This window comes from Mus caroli, unplaced genomic scaffold (assembly GCF_978045245.1).
Source record: "Mus caroli unplaced genomic scaffold, Mus_caroli_1 scaffold_2, whole genome shotgun sequence".
In the NCBI taxonomy this organism is placed as follows: Eukaryota; Metazoa; Chordata; class Mammalia; order Rodentia; family Muridae; genus Mus; species Mus caroli.
In genome coordinates this window covers 31,876,997-31,902,154 of record NW_028227257.1, presented here as the reverse complement: position 1 = coordinate 31,902,154, position 25,158 = coordinate 31,876,997, and the positions used below count along the sequence as shown (strand labels likewise).

The 25,158-nt window shown below is 42.1% G+C and overlaps 1 long non-coding RNA gene across 6 annotated transcripts in view; it reads right to left on the bottom strand.

The window, feature by feature from the left end:
• The window catches only part of LOC147005788 (uncharacterized), a 105,533-nt gene that overhangs the window by 63,056 nt on the left and 17,319 nt on the right, over positions 1–25,158 (bottom strand). For 5 of the 6 annotated variants that reach the window (XR_015046061.1, XR_015046057.1, XR_015046063.1 and 2 more), the window contains one exon: positions 12,830–12,934. This is a non-coding gene — a long non-coding RNA (uncharacterized LOC147005788). Of the gene's footprint in view, positions 1–7,443; positions 11,294–12,829; positions 12,935–25,158 lie in introns of those variants that run through there. The other variant, XR_015046058.1, reaches the window with a different exon arrangement.

Below are 25,158 nucleotides of genomic sequence, written 5' to 3'. Positions count from 1 at the left end.
ATAGTTACCAGGTTAAGGAGTGCCAGCTGGGCAGCCCCCACACAACCTCAGTCCAAGCCTCATTGTTGCCTCTGGCACTTCTGCAAGGAGCCCACATCACCTGGCTTTGAAGTTGGGGTCACAAAGCGTGAAGTCTAGGTGAGAGACTTGATGTGGGGTAGGGGGAAGGGATGAGATGGTTCAAAATTTTATCTAAATCAAAACAACCCCCCCCCCAGAAATACACCAGAAAGACCTAGAGACCACCAGCTGAAGGCTCCCATGTTACAGTCTAGGAAACTGAGCACAGGTAGTAGTCATCTGGAGCAGAAGCTAAGCCATTAAGTTCCCAGCCTTTGATGAACCTGCCTTTCCTTTCCACTTTAGTTCTTGCAAAAGAGCTATAACTTCCTTTTGTTCCCAGGGTGGAGAGAGTCAGGGTCACCTCTCAGATGACCACAGCTGTAGTTCCTGTTGTCTCAGCAGAGCCTGCTTTCAACTTTGGAGCCCCAACAAAAGAGCAGCAGGCTGTCATGTTCTGGGCTGCCCAGACAGTAGACCTGAATCTCCTCCCCAACCTACTCCTTGATTAGCTTTGCATTGGAGGAGAAGTCTTAGCCTTGTCTTCGAATTTGGAAAAACTTCAGTCTTTCAGAAGAAGTTTCAGCAATAGGGTTTTCTGTTTGGTTGATTTTGGTTTGATTTTGTTTGAACTTTTTTATGCAAGAATACAGACTTAAGGTGGTAAACATGATCATATACCTCTTGCTTCTCAAGGAATTCACAGAAGTACAAGCCATATACATATGTAACAATGATACAGTTAATAGTGGGTAGGTACTCACTACATGCTTTCCTGAATTAACTCATCCAGTGACAGATATTCATATATGTATGCATACATACACACACATATACACATATATATGCATATGTATATATGTATATGCACATATGTATGTGTATGTGTGTGTGTGTGTTGCTGTTTTTCCTCCTTTCTATCCTTCTCCCTCTCCCTGTCCACCTCTCTTCTCTTTTCAGTGCCGTGGTTAAAATCCAAGACACTGGGCTTCCCAGGTAAGCTTGTCACATACATGCAGTAAGAACTTGGGCCCAGGAATGCAACAAAACCACCCAGAAATTCTCCCTGGAACCTTGTCCATCCATCCTTGGCCACAAGCCCCCTAGTAAGTCAAAGACCTTCTGAAAACCTATAGGACAGTCTGCCAATCTTGGGTAGATTATTCAATATTGCCAGATTAATGATTCAGAGAATAAAGTCTTCACTTATCTATTTCAAAACTTAGAGTGACATTAAATAAAAACACTTTTCTCCGGTGTTAATATAATTAAAAAATCTATACAAAGTTTATTTTGTTAGTTTGTTTTGCTCTGTTTTGGTACTGAGACAGAGTCTCTCTGTGTAGCATAAGCTGACCTCAAAATCTCTGTTCCCAAGTGCTAGCATTATAAGTATATGCCAGCAGGCCTGGGCTAATAATGCTTATTAGATTATTTATTTATTTTTATTTATTTATTTATTGAGGGGGTACCTGCCGATGCCATAGCACACATGTGGGGGATCCGAGGACAACTTGGGAGACCTGGTTTTCTCCTTCCACCAAGAGGATCCCAGGGATGGAACTCAGGTTGTCATGCTTGGCAGCAAGAGCCTTTTTCCACTGAGACATCTGGCCATCCCACTTAATCTGTCTTCAATGACCTAAAGCAAACATGCTGACAATTTGATCTTCTTTGGGACATATATTTAGCAAGAATAAATAAGACACAATAACTTGCTTCTCTTGTGTTTGTGTCACCTAAACTTCAGCAAATACCAAGTTCCTACATCCGTCATACATCAGCCATCGCTATGATGTGGCAGACACAACTGATCTGAAAAATAGGCTTCAACCACTTGATTATTTCACAAGTCCAAAGCCCCAGAGGTAGATTTGCAGAGACACAAAAGGAAGGGGAATTTTTAAAATTTTTGTAATATGATTCAAATTTCCTCCAAAAATGTACTAATTACAAGGCTGGATGCTTTATTATTATTTGATTTTGTGTCAAACAGAACTTTTAGAAATTGATTAAATATGCAGATAGCTAAAAATATAAGGAAGGACTGGAAGTATATATATATATATATATATATATATATATATATATATATATTGTGTGTGTGTGTGTGTGTGTGTGTGTATGAATCAGCACCCATGCTTGTAGATGTACGTATGGAGATTTTAGACAGATTATAAAGCTCCTGGAGCCCCTGGGAGGAGCAATAGTGGTCTGGAAGTGAAACTGGAAGAAATAAAGGTGAGTCCAGGAAGGGGTTTGCTCACATTCAGTGTTGAAGAACGTGGTTCTGACTCTGAAGATTATAGGAACCTCCCCAAAGGAATCAGCAGAGCCCACATCGTCAGATCTTCCCGGGTGGGAAGGGTGAGAAGATGGGCTGAGTGAGGGAGTGTGAAGAGGCAGAACTCCTGCAAAGCAAGTGAGCTGGGGTGAGCAGCGGGTTTCTACAGAAGTGAGCCAAGGAAATGGGAAGGAGAGGACTGTACCCAGAATTAGTAGAATGGCACTGCTATTATCTTTACTTGCAGATGGGGAAAACTGAGGCACAAAACCATCATGTGTCCTGTAGGCAGTGAGTGATCACCCAACCTAGTGAGTGTGATCTCTTGGATCCACCCCTCTTTGAAGCTGAAAGTGCATTGTGATTGGCCACTCCGTGTGAAGTAGAGAGGGCACTCCAGATGAATACCAGAAATGGCAGACAGAGGGGGACAGGAGGGATGGGAATGGTAGGGTGGTACACAGTGTAATTGAGAGTAAGAAGCAGCAGGAGGTTGCTCCTGTGTGGTTTTGCCTAAAGCCCCTTGTAGCCACTCTCTGTCTGTAGCTGTGAGTTGGCTGAGGGTGAGTTGGATTTCTTCTCAAAATTCTGTGACAGGAAAGTCCCAGTTGTCCCCTCAGTGTCCATAAATAGTTTGATCTCACTGCACTCCAAAGTAACTGATGATGGTGGTGGTGGTAGTAGTAAAAATGAACTGCATAAATTACAAAAGCTCTAACTAAGGTTATTAATTCACCAACAAATTAATCAGGTGACTATCCAAGACTAGGCTAAAGTCTGAGCTGTGTACTTACCTGCAGAGACCATAGTGGCATTTTGACAGAGTTTTAGTGCAGTGCAAAGCCCAGAGACTGAACCCTGTCAACAGTCCTGTGAGGAACAGGGGGTTCTGAGCATGGACAGGTAGGGCCCCAGCCTGAAAGCTTATGAGACACTACCACAGGACACAGGCAGGCTCTCTGAACTACTGGCTTCCCTTACACAGGGCTGATATCCAGAGACAAACCTGTTCAAGCTTCCTTACAGATAGGGGTTGCAGGGATGGACTATGACTTGCTAAGGACATCATAGCGCTGTCTGGTCCAACTCTGGAAAAAAGATGGTGGTCTCAGCCAGCAGGGGAGTTTACCTCAGGAGAAAGATATCCATGAAAGAAAGTCTAGGAATGCAGGAACCCTTTACCTGGTTGTTGGAGCCCTACAAGGGGAATAGCTGGAGAGAGGAAGCTGGGCCATTGTTCTCCTAAATCTTGGGTCTTACTAATTAACTACTGAGCCTAATTAGCTCCACCAAGAACAAAGGTGGAGATGGGGGGTAGCAAACAATGTAAGTGGAGGCGATTCTTTAGAAGGGACTCTGAACTTAAAAAAATCCAAGCAGAGGGGCAACTGCCCTCTCAGGACTTAGAATCCTGCCCTGGTGAGGAGCCTGCTGCAGTGTTTCCCACAACTACCCTGGTAGTTCTCTATGGCACTCCTTGCAAAGAATTACTCAGCCACCACACACACTTTGGATGCTATGGATTACCGCCCAACATTGAGACGGGTGCCCTCCATGATCGATGGAGGCACACACCCTCCAAGCATTGCTGTGACTGGAGGAATAATCCTGGAGATACCCAGGGACATACCAGGCTTTCCTGTTGTGCATCCCCAACCAAAGACACCATCCCCATCCCACACTCAAATTCTTGTGTCTCCCATGGCTTCCCTAGCCCTTGTGCTGCCATCTTTGAGGGTCAGAGGACCCTTATGAAGAAGTTATATGATCTCAGAACCTCCTAGGAAGTCAAAGCAGAACTCTAAAGTCCCCTGCCTCCCAGCTGGGTGGCCCTAGATGGTCAGTCTTTCCAGGCTTCTCCTAATACTTGTTTTTTCTTTTTTCCATTAATAGTTACTATAGGCTTTATTAATGGATATTCTGACATCTTTTGCATCTTCAGGAAGCAGTGCAGACAAACAAACAATTTCCATAATAACTCTCAGCTTTATGCTCTGAAGAACACTGAGTTAAATGGTACTTGAGATGAACGGTACATAAAGAAACACACATGGTATAAGTGGATATTAGTCCAAAAGTTCAGAATACCCAAGATTCAATTCACAGACCATAAGAAGCCTAAAAAGAAGAAAGACCAAACTGTGGATGCTTCAGTGCTATTTAGAAGGGTGAACAAAATACTCACAGGAGGAAATATGGAGACAAAGTGTGGAACAAAGACTGAAGGCAAGGCCATCCAGAGACTGCCCCACCTGAGCATCCATCCCATAATACTTGTTGATTGTGTGGGATGCTCAGTTATATTGAAATCAAACCTCGTGCTTTGTTTGTGACCCTTCTTTCCAAAGCATTTCTGCCATGATTCTTTTTTTTTTCTTTTTTTTTTTAATTAGATATTTTCTTTATATACATTTCAAATGCTATCCCAAAAGTTCCCTATACCCTCCCCCGCCCTGCTCATCTACCCACCCACTCCCACTTCTTAGCACTGGCGTTCCCCTGTACTGGGACATATAAAGTTTGCAAGACCAAGGGGCCTCTCTTCCCAGTGATGGCCGACTAGGCCATCTTCTGATACATATGCAGCTAGAGACATGAGCTCTGGGGGGTACTGGTTAGTTCATATTATTGTTTGACCTATAGGGTTGCAAACCCCTTCAGCTCCTTGTGTGTTTCTCCATTGCCATGATTCTTAAGGGTACTTTAGTCCTGTCTCATTCGACTGCTAAACAAGGATTCAGACTTCTCAAATCTTCACTTTCACTTACTTCCCCAGGTTCCCAAGGCTACCAACACTTGGACTCACTTGAGATCATTGGAATAATTGTTGATATGGCCCAGCCTCTGGAAGTTCAGGCTGCTGACCAGCTTCACCCACAGGGTTGTACTGTGCCTTTGTTTACAGAGACTTGGTTGGAAATTTACAGGCTTCTTGTAGACCCTTTATGTACCAGATCCAGCCTCTGGTTCCCTCAGCCCTGAGCCGAACTCCTGGCCTTGGTTCCAAATCCTTCTTCCTGCCCCCCATCTGGATCTGGCTGCTGGCAGCCTAGCTTCACTCTCCAACTCCAAGGACTCTGCACTGATTCTCCTTAGAAGGTTATGGCCACTACTCAAAATTCAGACTCCTGGAGGCTTAGTGGAGAGTCTGAGAGCAACACCGAGCTGGCCTCCCTTGGCACAAGAATCTTCTCCCTTGAGGCAGCTGGTCAGCATGGCCCACTACGTCCCACACATGACATTAAACCAAGGGATTTTAAAAAAATGAATGAAGAGTCAAGAAACTTTTACTCTATGGATGGTGCAAATACAGTTACACCCAGACATTCTCTTCCTACAAAGTAATCGAGCCTCTTGGAGGAGCTGTGTTCACCCAGACTGCACTCCAGCACCCCAGAGAGAAATCTCCTTGCAAGGTTGTGGCTCAGTCGGTTATCGGGCACCTGCGATTGCTACATTGGTCTTCCTCATTTTAAGTCATTTGTTCCTTTCTTCTTCCATCTATTGGGTTTAGAGTTTAAGCGAAAGTCAATCCAATATCTGCTTGCATTCTTATCTGCTGTGAGATGAGGCATTACTTCTGATATGAAGATATTTTACTCTACACAGCAATTTTATATATTTCTCCAAAACTTTATGTAGTTTTCTTATTTCTTTTCTAGGTCAAGCATGTATTTGATTGTCTGCTTTCAATATCGTCCTGCCCTCTGCCACTAGCCTCCTGCCTCAAGCAGAGGCCAGGGCCCATGTACTGTCAGGTCCAGTGAACCCTTGCTAAATTCTGATTGGATCTTGTGAACCATTACTAGCACCTTCTCTGTCCTCACAGGATTTCTTCTCTTGATTTCTGCACTCTGTTCTTAGGGTTCTGCCTCTTCCCCCTTTTCTAGAAAACTCTTCATTATATGTCATGGCTGCCTCACCCTTTCTCTGCCACCTGGGACGCCTCTTCAGCCTTGCTTTTGTTCTGGCAACAGTGGTGATAGTAAAAGCCATTGAGTTCTCATTGTGCCAGGCACACTGTATGTGCATGAGTGTGTGTGGGGTGTGTGTGTGTGTGTGTGTGTGCTCCAGTTTAGTCACTCAGAGAAGGCACATGAACCCAGCTGCTCTAGCACTGTTGTCCTTGAGAGGCCTCCATCCCAATGAAACTTCAGCCTCCCAACCTGTCGACAACCACCACGTTGGCATCTCAGGTTGACCCTCTTCCTCTGGCCTCCAAGCCAATCTGTTATCAGCTTTGGAGCCTCTTAACTTAGAAACCCTGCCACTTCCTCCAGATGAACGCATGCACACCCTCTTTTCTTTCCCAGAAAACCTCTTCCACCTGGCTTCTCTTTTTAATCAAGTCTAACACCTGAGTCATTCCCTCCAACCGACCTGCCTCTCATAGCTAGCTGAACTCTGCTACCTTTGGAAGTTCCTCACTCCTTCTCCTCACCCCTCCTGCTGGCTTTGTCTCCTTCCCCCACTCCTTGTCTTTATTTTCTTGCCTGATTCTTGCACATTTCTTAACTTTTATGCCTGTCTCCAGTTGTACCTCCTGTAATTTATTGGCCTGTCTGGTGCTCAATAGCTTCTTCTAAAACCCCAAGCTCCTTCCTGAAGACCCTTGCTGGTTAATCATTGCCTCAGAGATAACCTCCACATTCCTTCTGTCTAATTCCAGCCTATTTGTCATGAGTCCCTCTGAAGTCTCACAGCCACCTCCCTGTTTCACCCTCTGCTCCAGACTAACTGGATTACCTAAGTTCTTTGCATAGCTAAAAAGCTACTAGCATTGTCCTTACCAGGTGCTATGCCACTGTCTCTTCACTATTAAAGCTGCCAGAAATCAGGAATAGTCATGGGGAGGCAGCTGAGGTCCAATGGGTTTAAGAGCCAAGTTCCTAGAAGCCTGTTGGCTCTAGAAGCCTGGCTCTTCACCACCATGCTCTAGGGAAATGGCACATAGCCCAATGGGACCCACCTTCCAGTCTTCCCCAGAAACCCCATGCTGGTTGGCTTGTTGCTTCAGGTCTTAGTTCAAGGGTCAGTCCTCTAGAAAGCTGTACTTGACCTATGGTCCTGATGTTGGCCCATTATCCCCCCCCCCCAGTTTAAAAAAACATTATATATAGGGTGTATCGTTTTTGTTTTATTTTCATTCGGTTTTGTTGTTGTTGTTTGTTTTTAAGATATGGTAGTCCAGGCCTAAAACGGAAATTTCTCTGGAGCCCAGACTGGCCTTGAACTTACAATAATCTTCTTGCTTTAGCCTCCTAAGTGCTGGGGATTATTAGCATGAGCCACTATGCCTGGCAAGGATGCATACTAACTTAATATAGTTTTTTGCCAGAAAATTAAAAGCCCACCATCATAAACGTAGACAACTTCGGTCCATGTCTCCTTCTCTATACAGCACATGTACACATACATAAGAAAGCTCCTATGTACACAGCAAAGCCCTGTGTTCAGTTTCTATTCACCTGTCTAAATTATCTAAGTTCCAACTTTTTTAGAAGAAGCCTCTTTGGGGGTTGTTTTGGCCCTCTGGTGCTTCCACTGACTGATACATAGTGGAAGAACACAACCCAGGTGAACGGTGAATGGTCAAGGAAAAGATAGGCAGCAATTTGGGGGTGCCTATCACCTATCAAACTATCACCTGCAGCTAAGCATATGGCATTCATCTCTGCACTTCTGGTTTTCTTTAAGAGGGAATCTGGGTGTTTCTGGCTGGTCTTTGACAGCTGTGTTCAAATGATCAGCCTGGGTGTCTTAGATTCATCACTTGGGGAAGGCATATAAACCCAACTGCTTTGTCCTTGCTGTCTCTGATTGGTCTCCATTCCAATGAAATTTCTGCCTACCAACTTGTTGACACCTGTCACATTGGTGTCCCCAGGCAGAGCCCCTTCCAAAGTGAAACTCTCCTTCCAAACTATAGGATAATTGGTACACAGCACTAATACCACCTTCACAATCAGCCTTGGAAGACTGGGGATATTCATATCTACCTTTTTAAGATGGAAAAGGAAAAAGAAAAACCAAAGGAAAACAATTCATTCATCCCATAGCTAGAGTGACTCAGGATTGGAATTTTAAACTAGTCAGCTGATGATTAGAACTGGAGTTTTCAATACAAGGCTGCCATTCCAGAATGTGCTTTCTTCATTGCTCTTCAGAAGTAATAGTAGCCAGCTGTGGTAGTGCTTCCCAGCACTAAAAAACTGATGGAGAAAGACTGTTGTGAGATCAAAGCGAGCCTAGGTGACACAGCCTCCTATCTCACTAACAAAACAAAACAAAACAAATCCTCACCTCCTTACTACCTCCCCTGTACAACAGGCCTAACCCAGCAAGACTGTTCTAATCCTACCTTTTATGCATGAACATCTTTTAAAATACTACATGGAAATTTTAACTGTAATCCAACCATGGCCTGACTGGTACAGCAGGCAGCAGGGCCAGTACTCCTTTGATCTGAACCTCACAGTTCTGACCTATTTAATAGCTTAGACATGATTGCTAGTTCTGAGCGAACATGAAATTCACCTTAACTCCCATGCTGTTCTAGTAACAGCAGAGCTAGGCTTGGGACTATTAACTCATATTCGAAATCCCAAAGTGGGCTATAGAATAGGTTTCTGGACAGCTGAAACTATATAGTTGTGTTTTAAAACAACAACAACAACAACACTGAACCCAGGCTGGGAGCATGGCTCTGTGGTGCAGCATTTGCATAGCACCTATCAAGCTCTGGCTTACTCCAGTTTGCAAAAACAAACCAAAACAAAAAGTGATGTAAGACCCAACAATCTTCTATTTCTTGTATGTATGTGTATGTGTGTTTTCCAAACAAAGACTCATTTGTAAAATAATACTATAAATTACAGTAATATTATATGTCCTTGAAAGCCAACACATATACATGCACATAAACTAGATCTTTACTTCACACCATAGACAAAAAATAAACGCAAAGTCTACATGGACAAACGCATGAAATAAAAAAAAAAAAAAAAAAGTCTAGGAGAAAATCTCTCTGACCTCAATTAGAAAAACAGTGTTATCTTTGGAGGTCATTGTTTGCTTTGGAGACAGAGTCTGGGTGTTGCCCAGGCTAAGCTTGAGGGTTACAAGATTTCTGCCTTGGCCTCCTGAGGATTCCAGGCACATAGTAGCACACCCATGGGTTATATATTCCTTAACAGGTCATCAAAAACAGAGAACATGAAAGAAAACATTGAAAAGTTGGATTTCAAATAAAACACTCTTATTCTAACACAACTCTGTTAAGATGCACCCCTAGCAGGGGATAAGAAATATTTGTCCTTGTATCAGAGAGTTTACCCAGATTCTTTAAAAAACTAAAAATATTAAACTCTTCTTTTTTGTGGTGGTACAAGCCTGTAATCCTGGTATTTGTGAGGGCATAACAGATTATGAGTTCAAGGACAGCCTAGTCTACCTAAGTAAACACTGTGAAAAATAACCATAAATTCAATAACAGGAAAACAACTCAGTATGGATCCCAAAAGATACTTTACTTACAAAATATATATGTATGCATAGGCAGAGCAAAGATATTCAAGACCATTTGTCACTGTGGAAATACGAAACAACCAAGCAAAACTAACATGTTTATATTAGAACAATTGAATGATGCTTGAGTAGTATAAATACCAATTCACAGAACTTATAAGCACTCCCTGCCAGGGAGAGTAACGTAACTTCCAAAACAGTTTCAGAGTCTCCTACATTGCTAAGTTTAAGCACAAATCGGCCGTACTAGATCTGTATGTCTATGATGTCAGTATTCATGATTACTCAAGCATAAAGACAACATAAATGTCCTTGAAGTGATGAATGCCTGGACAGTCCATGGTATATACCTGCACTAGAATACTATACAGCCACACAAAGGAACTGACTATTAATCCATGCCACAACATAAAGTACCTTCAAATGTATTCACTAAGCAAACCAGCCAGGTGCACAGCCTACTTTAATATGATTCATTTACATGACATTTCTGAAAAAACAATACTGTAAGGATAGAAAACAGCTCAGTGACTGACCGAGACTTGAAGTGGGAGGCACTTGCCTACAAAGACGCACAAGGTAGTTTTCTTAGGGCCAGAGTAGATGACATGTGCATCTGCACGCATGCACGCATGATATGTGCATGAAACTATTCAAGAGAAAAGGATGGATTCCAGCAGATGTAGACGTCAGTAAAGAGCAGATTTCTGTGTGGAACCAATAGCAAGGAGAAACAAAACAAAGAGGTAAACTGGTAAACAGGAATTTAGAGCTATTCTTCTAATCAGCTAGCTAACTTCTGTTTATAGAGATTTCAGGGTTTTAAAAAAATATTTATTTGTTTTTATTTTATGGATAGGAGTGTTTTTGCTTAAATGAATGTGTGTGTGTGTGTGTGTGTGTGTGTGTGTGTGTGTGTGCGCGCGAGTGCGTGCGCGCGTGCGCGTGCATGCCTATTGCCATCAAAGTCCAGAAGGGGGTGCCGGATCCTTTGGAATGGAGTTACAGACTCTTGAGCACCATGTAGGTACTGGGAATTGAACCCAGGTTCTCTGTAAGAACAATTAGTTCAATCCGAATGATTGAAATATCTGCCCAGTCCATTGTATAGAAATTTCTTTGGGGGCTGGAGAGATGGCTCAGAGGTTAAGAGCACTGACTGCTCTTCTAGAGGTCCTGAGTTCAATTCCCTGCAACAACATGGTGGCTCACAACCATCTGTAATGAGATCTGATACCCTCTTCTGGTATGTCTGAAGACAGCTACAGTGTACTCATATACATAAAATAAATAAATCTTAAAAAAAAAAGAAATTTCTTTTATGGTGCTCCTAGAACAGACCTGAACACAAGGAACATACCATGTTTTCTTGGGTTGAGGACAGAGTTCACGGGCAATGTGCTTGTCTAGCACACATAAAGACTTCGATTCCAACCGCAGAAACAAACAGACAAAGAAATTGAAAAAATAAAAAGTAAACAACTCTAGTTTTCAAAAATATGTATGTCATAGGATACACATGGAGATCTGGGGTATATGGGTTCTAGATTGAAGGAGACCACAGAGTTAAGACAACAGTCCACTACTGAGTCAAACTGGTCATCTAATAGGAATGCTGATGTAAGCTTAGAACAGCATATTGTTAGAAGTGAATTGACTGCACTTGACAATGGTGTCATGGTTAGTTAGAAATAGCTCTATTAAAAACAAAATCAAATCAAATAAACAAAAAACCACTAAAGTATTTTCGGGGCCAGATGTACAAAGCTTACTCTCAAATGCCTCTACAAACAAATGTTATTTATCAAAACCACTTGATTAAACTATTGTTTGAAAAATTGTTATTGTATTGAGATGATCCCACACCAAAATAAGAAAACCTTTATTAAGTGCAATGAGTCCTGTAAGCAAGCCACAGTGTATATCATATGACTTTAACACTAAAAACAGTGTTTAATTGCAGAACGTGCAGAAGAAAAGAAAGGAAAAATGTGGCTTCCCAAGTCCTGTCTCTATAGACTGGATTCTTGTGAAAATGTCAGTTCTAAATACCACTCAACAGATGGTTTTCCCTCGATTTATGTTGGGAAGGGCACGGAACCAACTTCCCTTTCAGATAGCTTCCTTCATGTTAGAACAAGGACCCCATCGACACAAACCTGCTAATCATTTCCGGCATAGAAATTGTCACTACCCTGAGACCCTCCAAACCAGAGCTGAATATCCACAGCCTACTTCATGCTAACAAACATGTTTCCACTGTTGGCCTGGGCAAGTCATCAGGATTGTGGCAGTTGGTGACCCCAGTGACCCCTGAATTTCTCTCTCTTTCACACTGAACCCTAATACTTGGAGCTAGTACTTAGTTTTTAAGAGATAATAAATTAACCCAAGATGTTGGTCATCATTGTAGATGTGCTTCCAATACAGGGAGAGGGATCCTGTAGCTTAAGGTATAAGGCTACAGGTAAGTTCCTACTTGGACAGCAGCCACCAAATACATGGTGGTCAATAAAAATTGAATGGGTATCTCCCAAGTGGTGACTCAGAGACTCAGGTCCCTTGGTGTTTGGGTCATTAGCATTGTGTGTTCTACACAGTGAACATTACTGGGCAAGGGGAAAAAAAAAACGATACAGAAAGATGCCTGCATAGATCCTATAATGGCCTAAGTCAACATCACACAATGAGACACCAACAATCCAATGTCAATTGCCTTGGGATGTACCTCAGTGGTATAGTGTGTGTTATGCATGGAGTCAGTGCTCTGTGCTCCACCTCCAACAGGACATAAGGAAGAGGTGGAGTTTACACTCCCACTTCCTGTAATGAGGGGTCAGCAATGTGGTGGAAGGGAGCTCACATGCCTTTGAAGGCAGAGCTGTAAGGCCATATGACTTCAGTCTGGCTTGTCCTCATATGACTTCAGTCTGGCTTCTCCTCTTTGTCAGTGCTCACCCTTGAAATGTATCCAAATGAAGCCAAGATCAATGGGCTTCAGCCCTTGCAGAGGCTCTAGCCATGATGGAGTAGGGAAAGCCATCTTGCTGTGTAATTCCCAATCTGCAAAGGGGAGAAATAAGAAGTCATTATTGTTTAAACCCATAGATTTAGGATCATTTGTTACACACAAATAGTTAAATGATACACTGTGATTCCTGCCATTGTCTATTGTAATCTTATAGTCTTCCTGTATGAGGTGCTTAATGGAATGCTCAGACTCTCAGCTGAGAAGACCTTACCACCCTCACTGTCTTCCATTTCCATCAGTCATTGCCTCTATCAAGGTTTCAACAAGGAGCACAAATGGTATTCTGACACTAGCAATAACAGGAAGGCATTGCTGTCCTAAACCAGATGAGCCAATTATTAAATAGTTACTATATTTAACAGCATCTCTAATTATGGGAAGGAGGATAAGTGTCTGAAAGGAGGTGTGACCTTCCAAGATGGAACAGAGACTGGGGGAACACATGTCTATATCAGCCAGTTTGGCATTGCTGAGACAAGACACTCAAAATGAGCAGCTTAAGGGAAGAAGGTTCTGTTTTAGTTTATGGTGTTCAAGGTTTCTACCACATTTCCTAGGATCTGTTGTCCTATCTGACTGTAGGCCCATGGATGCTGAAAGGAGCATGTGGTGAAGGATGAGAGGAGACAACAAGGGGCTAGGGGTCTCCAATGATATACTTACTCTAACCATGTCTCAGGCTTTAATAGCCCATCCAGATGTGAACTTATCAAGGGATGAATTCATTCATGAAATTAGCATCCTTGTGATATAATCAATTCTTGTTTGAACTAATAGCTAGAAGACAAGAGTCCAACAAACAAGTCTACTGTATATATCTCATATCCAAATTATAACAATACCCAAATCTTTTTTCCTATCTTATACTCTGATTGGATTAACCCAACAGGAAAAGAAAAAGTAGTGGGGAGCCTGACTAATAAAGCCATTAGGATCAATGTCCTAGAGGACAGAACAAGATAATGAAGGAGAAAAGAAGACTCAGAAATATAGACACCTTACACATTCATCGCCACCATAATTTTCATTATCATATCATCTCCTTTCAACATCATCATCATCATCACTATTATCTTCACCATTATTACCATCAGTCAACATCAGTCAACATCAGCAGCATAATGGTTTTATAATAATCCATATGTCATGCTCCTTTGAATTTACAAAATTATTCTTCATATTTCTATTTTATCATCTTCAGAAAAAATTTTTACAGTATCTCCTACATCTAACCAACTAGTTATGTCTTGGCACATAACTAGTCCTTGGTATTTCAACAAATGTTGTACAATATTGTCTATATCTAAGGCTCTATGCTAGAACCATGAGTATAGAGGATCAAATTATAAGATGACAAGGTCAATACCATAAGCAAGATACAAAATGTTAGGAAGGTTTGATCAGAGAAGACTCTTGGAGGATGTAATACCTTGGGTTGGCCTTGGGTAAGAGACAGTCCTAAAAGTTGTGGTGCCAGCATCGGGCTTGGGTGTGGGAACATTGCCCCAGATACATCTGGGAAACATACCTCTTTTATAAAGAGGGAGGGAACCATATGAAGACAAGATTTGAAAGTGAAGAAACAATATGTTCTGATGGCAGGAGATGTTTTGGTTTTACTATTCTGTAGCGAGTAAAGGGATAAGAAGTGAGTCATGAACCTGAAGAAATTGAGTGTTCATACTGAGCTAAGTCTTTAAAAGTCAAGAGGAGATATTTGTACTTAGCACAAGAGGTCCAGGGAAGTCACGAATGCTTCTTGAGTATAAGAAGAAAGTATTTTTATTGCTCTTCAAGACTGTCAGGGTGACATCACTGGGCAGACTAGATGGAGAAATCACAGATAAGAAGTGGGAACATTATTTTCAGTGTTTTGTTCTATTTTCAATGATAAGAATCTGAGGTAGGGCTGGAGAGATGGCTCAGAGATAAAGAAGACTGACTGCTCTTCTAAAAGTCCTGAGTTCAATTCCCAGCAACCACGTAGTGACTCACAACCATCTGTAATGGGATCTGATACCCTCTTCTGGTGTGTCTGAAGACAGCTATAGTGTACTCATATACTTAAAATAAATAATTTTGAAAAAAAATAAGAATCTGAGGTTGGATGCAAAAATGGTATGGTAACTAGGTGACAGTTTAAAACACAAGAAAATGACAAATGACCCTTCCCATAGCCAGTCATAGTGCTTGCAATGTTGCTCAACAATCACATGTATTTGTTCAGTGAGTTGTCAGTACCAGGCAGTGGTTTTGACTCTACAGATAGGTTAGGAAGCATGACAGATAAGGCCAGAGGAGAAGGGGGTGCCACAAAGATTCCAAACTAGGAGCTGACGCACTGGCTTTTCTTTGCCTGGAATGTCCTGCCTCTCCTCTCCTTTATCTAGAAAATGCTTACTCATGCTTCAAAACCACTGTTGATTCCCAGGATTGGTTCTTCTGGCCCTTTCTCTAAAACAACTGGGATTTCAAGAGGATAAGAAAAGCTTTCACATTTATAAGGCTTACAGGGGCTACAGAGGTGACTTCTGTAAGATGCAGGCCATGCAATCATGAGGACCTGTCTTCTGATCCCCAGTATACATACATATGAACAACAGCAGTGGTACACACTTATAATCCCAGTGCTAAGAGGACTTATACTGGTGGATCCTTGGAGCTTGCTTGTCAGACTAGTAAGCCCAGTTCAGTGAGACCCTGACTTAAAAATGAAATTGGAAAGAGATTCAGAAAGATATCTGGTATTCATCTCTGGCTTCTATTTGCACAGGCACACACAAAAATTTATTCAATATAACATACACAGAAAGAGAAGGGGAGGGAGGGAGAGAGAGAACTTGTGAATGCCTTTTGATAGATTTTTTTTTTAAAGTTCTTGGATTAAACCATCAGCAATGTCACATTGGCTAAGTTAAAAATGAATAAAATAAAGCAACTTATCTTGGCTGAAATTCATTATTCATCATGACAGTTTGATAAACAGAGGACTCTCCCACAACTTCCCTCATCTTCACCCCAATGGACTCCAGGAGAGGAGGCATGCTATTCAGTAGTATACCTAGGCTCCCTGGGAAACCTCTGTCTGCTCTTAGTCCTCACTCACTGGACTAAGGCAACAGGTGAAGGGGTGCAGTGACATGAAAGGTTAGCATGGCCTTGAGGGTTGAACTGACTTAAGTTGGAACTGAGGCTTTCCCACTAATGTCAAGACCTTGAACAAGGATCAAAGCTCCACAGAGCCCCACCTTTCCCACCTGTTTAGAAGCTCTCATGGAAGGGATGAGAATGGTACAGCAATGGAAAGCTCTTTTCATGCATTTGGTAGTTAAAGAATATTTGTTGGGCTCAAATAAACTTCACAAGGATACTAAATGCAGCATGGAAAAGCTGTTGAAGATAGAATATAAGGACTGCCTTTGTTGCCTGTTGGAACTAAGTACTAAGACCCTATTGTGAGTACACATCTTGGACGCACTAGAAGGTAATGGACCACTTGTTGTTGTTGTTGCTGCTGCTGCTGCTGCTGCTGTTGTTGTTGTTTTAAAAACAAAGTTTCCCCAAATATAGCTGTCTCTTGTGAGATGATGCCGGGGCCTAGCAAACACAGGAGTGGATGTTCACAGTCAGCTATTGGATGTATCACAGGGCTCCCAATGGAGAAGCTAGAGAAAGTACCCAAGGAGCTAAAGGGATCTGCAACCCTATTGTTGGAACAACATAATGTACTAACCAGAACCCTGGAGCTCTTGTCTCTAGCTGCATATGTATCGAAAGATGGCCTAGTCGGCCATCAATGGAAAGAGAGGCCCATTGGACTTGCAAACTTTATATGCCCCAATATAGGGGAATGCCAGGGCCAAAAGAATGGGAATGGGTGGGTAGGGAAGTGGGGGGCGCTATGGGGGACTTTTGGGATAGTATTGGAAATGTAATTGAGGAAAATATGTAATAAAAAAAAAATTCAAAAAAAAAAAAAAAACCAAAGTTTCTCTATGTTGCCCTGAATGTCCCTTATACTCAGAGATCTCCTTACTTTTTCCTACCAAGTGCTGGAATTAAAGTCATGAGCCTTCACACCCTCCCAGCAAGAAATACTTAAAACACAAACAAACAAACAAACAAACAAAAATGGATTTGAAGCCTTTTTTTCACAGGAATATATGCCTGGTAGTCTACACATAGTCAGAAGCCTGTGGCTTGAAGAGATTGGAGGCAAGGTCAAAGATTCTAGGTAGAAATCTACTACCTACACTTTGCAAAATAGATGTGTAATCATATGTTCATGCCATAAGACAATACTATCCTCGGGCTGGTCAGAGAAGGCTCTTTCTGTAGTAGGCCACAGTTGATATAGAGATTCACAACTAGTCAAAATGCTGAAGGTAAAGGACAATTGAGCTCCCAATCCTAAGCATGACATCTGTAGCCCCACCTCCAGGACTAAGGAAACATCACAAAACAGAGAACAGAAATACTGGGAGAGCCACAAGAGAAAGAAGACTATTACAAAATGCCAACTTTTGGATATAGCAGGCCTGTTGCAATTAAGAACACAGAGCAACTCTGGTTCCCATCACAAGATCTGCACAAAATAAAATTTACAGCCAAAAATAGCTCAGTGTCTCACACAAGTTCATGATTTTCTAATGGGGCACTTTTATAGCTATCTTGGAGTGCTTACAGCCTGTGGGCAAAGATAGGACTGCCAACAGAACCCACTGCCAGGCTATCTTAGGAAATAAACCAAAGGGAGTCAGGAGGGACATCTGAACAGAGGTGGGGCAGAAGTAGGATCGATACAGGGTACTTTTTCAAGGAGGCAGAAGGATTTCAAGGTCTAGGGCAGCCTGAACTATATAACCAGACCCTATCCCACAAAATCAGAAAAACACAAAGGACAACAGAACAGAAAAGACTAAAAGAGGCCTGAACCACACCCCTATGTATATTGGGCTAGTGTGTATGTCAGTCTCGCACTTTTTCTCTGTGATTTGTTGAAGAATCCACATGTCCTGAAGCTCCCTACCTTCTGGACTTTGTTGGTGGTGTCTGTGTATAGTCCTCTCTACACCTGAATTTTTTTGTCATTTTGAGTTAGACCCTAAGGCTGCTGCAATTCTCATTTGACTTCTTGTTGAGAACATTCAGTTTCTTAGCGCATTATATTAATTATGAATCTCCTTTCCTGGTGTTCAGACTGATACTTGACTAAAGACCATCTACCTAACCTGTCCACTTCAGATTCTCAATTATCTGTCATGCTGCCGGCAGGAATATACAAGCTGGTTTTTATTTGTTTGTTTGTGGTTTTATTTTTGTTTTTGTCCTTGTTTTTTAAGAAAGAGTCTCATGCATACCAGGTCAACTTTCAACTCACTCTGCAACTGAAGATTTCCCTAAACTTCTTACCTTCCTGACCCCACCTCCTGAGTTCTGGGATTAAAAGCATTTATCACCTCATTGTCTATATGGTGCTGGGGACAAATTCAAGGCTTTATGCATGTTACACACTCTAGCAACTAAGGAACATTTCTTAAAGAAAATTTAATCTATTTTGGTCAACTGAAAACGTAAGATCCAAAATCCAATAGATCAAAACGTGTTAGCCACCAATATTCCTTTTCAGATTTATTCATTGTGTTTTTCTATGAATGTGTATGTGTGGGTGCCTGTATAAGTCTGTGTATACCACATGCATGCAGGTACCTGGGAATCTAGAGGGAACTGGATTCCCTGGAATAGACATGTCTGGCAGTTTTGAACTGCCTGATGGTGCTGGGAGTCAAAGTCAGGGCTTCTTCAAGAGAAGTAAGCATTTTTAACCACCGAGACATCTCTTCAGCCCCACTAATATTTCTTTAATATAAAATTTCTAGGGTTGGTCCATGACACATTATAATTAATTTTTATAAAATACAAGCAAAGTTCACAATATGTTCCATCACTGAAATTGAAATGATAGGTATGGAACGCTGTGGATTTTTTAAAAAAGTATTAAATGATAACCGGAAAGAAAGAAACTTTAGAAGCTACCCCTCCTGTGGACATTAGTGGGACTCTGAACAGCACAGGTGGTGTCAGAAGCTGATACTAGGCCATCCTGACAGTGAATGGTCCTGCCTTTCCTTGTTATGAAGCATCTGCATTCAAGTATGGGAAAATGTCAAAAAAAAAAAAACATGGCGTTACCAAAGAAAAATTAAAAGCATGTGCTAAGTAATTAGAGAATGGAGACTAATACATTGACTGACCTACAGACTTTCATGTAATCTGAGAATGTGAATTGGAGGTTCCTTGTGGTCACAAGCCATGCCATTTTGGCTTAGACCAGTGGATGGCCATCTAGAATAGTATTGATTTTACACATGTCCAGTATGCCCAGAAACCTTCTAAAATGCACCCAAATTGTCAGAAGTTGTGACAGAATCTCTATATACTTCTTGGAACATGTCTGATAAATATCAACCCATTTATAATTAATTACTCATGGCCTGGAGGAGCCCTAAAAAGCAGAGGTGATAGCCAAATGCCTTTTGGAAGGACAGTCTAGTATCTTACTCATTGGAATCCTGCCCAGGTGCATCCACCTTTACAAAATGAATTGTTCTATCAATAATCTGGAAGTAAAGGTATGTCTAATGTGCCACACAAAGGGAGACTTCTATAGAATGAGGTAGATAGTGATCAATCAAATGGCAGTCTAGTGGGGTAGTCTCTCTCCCATCTTCCCACTCTGAGCCCTGGAATGGAAGAAGAGGGCAAGGGACAAAGAGACAGCTAAATCCAGAAATACTACAAAAAATGAGCAAATAGAACCCAAAATGCTAGTTGGAAGAACAAAAGAAAAATATCTAAGCCTCAGCATTTCTGTTCAGGATTCCAAGAGAATCTCCATCCCTACTCACACCCACTGCCCAGGCTCTGCCACTAAATCTATTTATTACCAGCTGTTCCTGATGCTGTGCACTCTTCCCATCAATTCTGAATACCCTAGGATCTCACCATTCTCAACTTGCCCATTCCACCCCTGACTTCCAGCCTCCAAGGGTGGCTTCTGTCAAGGTCCTGCCTACTTGAACACACAGTGCTAAGGCTCATCAGAAATGACTGGGTAGGAAGCTGGCCCCATCAAGAGCTTCTCCCAGACAACCCCGAGCCCTGTCTAATCACTAACTCTGTAGAGGATATAGGTACTGTATAGGAGTGCTTTAAGGTCTGGCATGAGAAGGCTAAGTATATCCTATGAATAGAAAATGCTTTAAAACTGACAAGAAGAAATTGGTTCTCTGTGCCCTGTTTCAGAGAATGTCTGTGGAGGTCTATAGGCCCAGAGCTGCATGGCCAAAGACTGTATGTAGCTTTGTACTTGAGAAGAGGAAATTTCCAATGCAGAGCCTAGAAAAGAGAGAAGAGGGTGAGGCACCGTAGCCTAAGAGCAGCAGGTGTGCAGACTGGGATTCCACACCTGCTCTTGATGGCCCTTGAACCCCACTTGAGACAAATTCCTCAGATAACCATAAACTCCCATAGCAACTCAGTTGGTGTTGGTATTTTTACTGAGACTCTGAATCCAGAGGTAGGACAGAAGAAATAAGGCTATCAGAAGAACCTGAGCTATTCTGGTTGACTCCAAGTACTGGCTGCTTACATCACGCTCCACCTAGGTTTCTCTAACAAGAAGTCTAAACTGCCATTATCAGTTATTTCCAGAACAGACTGGGAAGCATGCTGTGTTCCTCAGTAGTCTGAGGAATTGCTTTGTTTTATCTTTGAAGAGAGAGCAGCATAGACAGACCAATGAGAAGAGTTGATACTTACAAGTTTCTCATGGACACTAGGGGCAGGAAGAATGACTTGAGCTAATAGGCTCAAGTCAGATTGCTGTCTGTGCTCAAGCAAGAGAGATGCTTTCCAGAATGGGTGACGAGCATTCCAGAGACTTATCTCCAGAACCGTGGCTTAAACAAGCACAAGGGAACAACTATATGTCTCTACTCTGCTACTCCTACAATATGGCTGGAGTTGCTAGTGTTGTGACTCTGTGGAGATGCATGAAGACAGTGTCCCATCGGGAAACAGAAGAGGAATATATGCCATATCCTAGGATGATGAGTCAGGGGATGAAGCATGCAGAAGAGGCAAAGGTGAATAAGGAAGATTTACTGGGTTGTCATCAGCAGGCCTCCTAGTCTACCAGGACCTCCAGTTGGGCTAAGTAGGGGAACCTGGGTAAGGAGTGACATGGGATCTATTCCTTAGAACTGGTACCTGCTGTAAGCAGGGGCTTCACTGCACTCCAGTTGTACATGGGCATGTAGGACATGTAGGCAGCCCTTACCCATGGCAGGAGTCAATATTGTATGCCAATGCCAATTGTTCTTCAGCCAAGGAGGCTGTTCTCAAACCCAAGTAGGAAAAGAAGGATGCAAGTTTCTTTGCCAGAGGCTCCAGAATCATCACCTAACAGATTGTTAAAAGTGTATGTACCCATCTTTCTAGAAAATACTTTGGTATCCCAAATGTAGACTACATGTGACTCCTCTATGCCTCTGTTCCTGGCCTAGAACAGATTTGAAGCCAGCCAGCTCTCAGAATCCTGTCCCTCTAGACACCTCTAGGCAGGTCCTCAAATTAATGATGCTCTCTTCCATCTGCCTATGTGTGTTCCAAGGTCAAAGAGCACAGCATCAGAGAGCACTGTGTAGGCCCACCATATACAGAACTGTTCTCCACAAGGCTAAGTTGAATACAGGCTAAGTTCAGTATGGTTTTTGTTTTTGCTTTTCCTGACACCAGAAAGACATCTCCAAAGATCACTTTTCTTCTCTTACACGTTCACAGAGAGGGAGTCTGGAATGGTAGCTCAGCACAGTGGAGTCCCACCACAGCCCCTGCCGTGGACCTAAAGAATCCCACATCTAAACTTTTGACATCCTCTGTGGGGTTAAGTAAAAAAGGGTGCAGGCAGATTGGAGTCACCTGGCCTTGCTGTCCCTCCCTGCATGCCCCATGAATGTGGCTACATCTTCCTGGGGTCTATTCTGTTTAGCTCACCTAAAGTCTCAGTCCCTCCTCACCCCTAAATGTCCCCTACTGACTTGAAGATGAGTGGCCATGAATTGGAATTCAGAAGTCCTTTCAGAATACTTTACATTGAAAGCACTTGTTGCCTCCAAAATAATTTTTGGTCCTTTCTACTAAGCATAGAAACAAGCTCCAATTTAGAAATTCTTTTCCCAGGACGATATATCAGGAATGTGTTTTGGAGAATTGAGGACCAGCGATCTCCCATCCCTAGCCAGCAGTCAAGTCCAGAGGCCCTAGGAAATGTTGCCAAACTGTTACTTGTTTGTCCTTGCAAGAGCAGTGACAGAATAAATTGCTATTTGTTTGGTTTTGTTTCCCATATACAAAACCTCCTGGGCCCCGACCCCAGGCTGCTGGCATTTTAATTAATGTTAATGTCGGCTGACCCCCACCCTCCCCCAGTGACTCCAAGATAAATTGGCAACTCCAGACAAAGCCATGTGTGAGTGAGGGTACCCAGGAAAAGCCAACCTCTCAGGAGGGCTGCCTGGGCTGGGTAAGCTGCCCCTCCCCCACTCTCCCAGTCAACAGCAAATTTTTTCAGTTCAAATACAAATGGGATGGTGAGATCCATTCTCTTAAAAAAAATAAACAAGTAAATAAACAAGTGCTTTGGAACCTCTGACTCTCAACTTTCTCTTCTTCATTTCAAGAATGTTTTAATTCAGAGAGCAACACTACTAAAATATAATCAAATCATAATTTAACAACAGAGGAAACACTTGGAGCTAAATTGTGATCAATACTCAGATTCTAGCCTTGGAATCAACCTGCAATTTAAACGGATGTTCGTCTCCTTCTGCTGGGTCAGTGCAGAATCACACATGCCCTAAGAGACATTGTGTTTCTGTTTAAAAATATTTTTCCCTGTAAATTTTTACCCTACCCCCACCCCCAACGCCCACTCCCAGCTTCCCCGCTTAAGCATTTTATCCAGTTTAAACGATGGGGATTTAAATTGCTATTTTAGTGGAAGAGGCTTGATTAAAACCTGTGTCCTCATCAAATTATTGGACAGTGGTTCTTGGGCTCTGTTTACATTAGTGTCAACCTTAATTTAAATTCTGCATAACTATATTTGCTTCACTAAATGCATTCGCCAGGAACACACCACAAATTACTTTGCATTATGAGCAGAGTCTCTTTGTCTATCACAAAGTGTTTTGAAATTAGCACCATAAGTAACTAGCTGTAAGTGTCACTCGATCCCCTTAATGCCTCATTAATCAAACCCCATGGCAGCTGGTGTGATGTCCAGGCCCCTCACATATAAGATCAGTATCACTTGTTCCTTGCATTTGACCACAGTCTTTAAACTCAATTCATTATTTGTGAGGTTGCCCCCCTCCTTGGTGATGCTCCTCCCCCGGGGGGTCTCCCAACACGTGCAGCTTTGTACCCTTCCAGAAATCAGAAATAAAAACCCGGTTTCCCTTGTGAGGAGAGCCGTGGACTCGGGAGAAGAAAGTCTTTCGCGCAGAAGAGGATTCCCTACCTGTTTTTCAAATTATTCATCATGATTCAACATGATTTTTAGATCTATCTTAAAATGTCACAATGAAAAAAAATCATCCCTAGACCAAAGTTAGAAAAAAGAAATAAATGAATACATTTGTCTGGACTGGTTAACATCGCTGCTACAGCCTCAGTTTGGGAAGAAATGGAAGGCAGGTCCCCTAAACACATAATCCGAGTGAAAAAAACAAACAAACAAACAAAAAAAAACCATGTACCTTTATTATAGGATACAATGAAATGTCTGTTTACAAAAAAAAAAAAAAAAAAGCAGAAAAACTGGAACAGGACTTAAATATGTAATTCATTTTTAAGACTATTATCTATTTCTTATGTGTGTATAGAAAATCATAGCAAAAGATGACATGTTTGATACGAGTCTTTATTTTGGTCTGTTCCTAAATGTCATCAAACATTTGCAAATGACTCTTTCAAAAGGTATCTCTTTCTCCCTATACACACACACACACACACACACACACACACACACACACACACAAATATAATACTCATATAATACTCACTGCCATCAAAATCACTTCCCAGCTCTGCCTGTGGACAGTTTAGAGGCCGTGTGTGGTGACTATGTTGTTGGTGGCAGTTTCCCTGCAGGAGAGCCCTCTAGCAGGAGTGGGAGTTGACACGTGGCCTCTGGCTGCCAGGGCTCACAGCACCCCCCCACAGTGAGCAGAGATGAACAGGTGCCCCAGAGGCACCATGTGAGGTCGCTTCTTACAGAGGAGTGTCTCAATGGGAGGCCTTTGGCTTCCTGGCCTTTCCCTCTGACCACCCAGCAGGAAAAAAATATAGGGAAGAGGTTTTTCCCTACCAGTTTTGTTAGTGGGAAAACAGACGTGACACAGACATTCAAGCATTCAAAGCCCCCAAACTTACTGGGAGCACATGGACTTTGGATGGCGAATATTTCATGCACTCATAGCAAAACATTTTCTTTGGGGTAAAACTTTTTCTGCCTTTTCACCTTGTAAGACCATTCATGCTAAATCAGCCCTATTACAATAGAATTAAGAGTCAGAGGAGCTTCACTCCCAACTAGTGGTAAAGTACATGGAGTCAGAAGACAGCATCCAGCAGCACAAAGACTCAGTTCAATTTTGTCTTTAAAATAACTTCAGAAATGTCAACTTTGATATAAATGGAAGGCTAGGCATGTGTCCACTTTCTATTGTGGTGGTTAAAACAAGCTGTGCTTTGTAAGAGGGTCCATGTAGGAGAGAGCACGTTACTGATGCTGTAGGTGGAATTTACTCTGGGAATAAGTGTAATTTCCAGCAAGTACAGAAGCACGTTTATGCCCCATCTCTGGGTCAACCTCTTTCGAATATGATGCACCATCATTGCACACTTTGGAACAAATGAACTGCCAGAGGAAGAATCCAAATTCATATTCAGAAACTTACTATCATAGTTGAATAATTTTTAAATTAACTCCTTCAAATTCTGCCCTATTTTAGCAGCTGAAGGAATCTGAAAATGGCTTGACACTCAGTTTCAAAACTACTCTTCCATACACAGCATACACACGCAACTCTCACCCAGAGGCAATATTTTGGCACAAAACACTGAACCTTTAATAAAACTGGCCCACAAAGATCACATCTTATCCCAGCTTGGATTTAAAAAGGAAAGA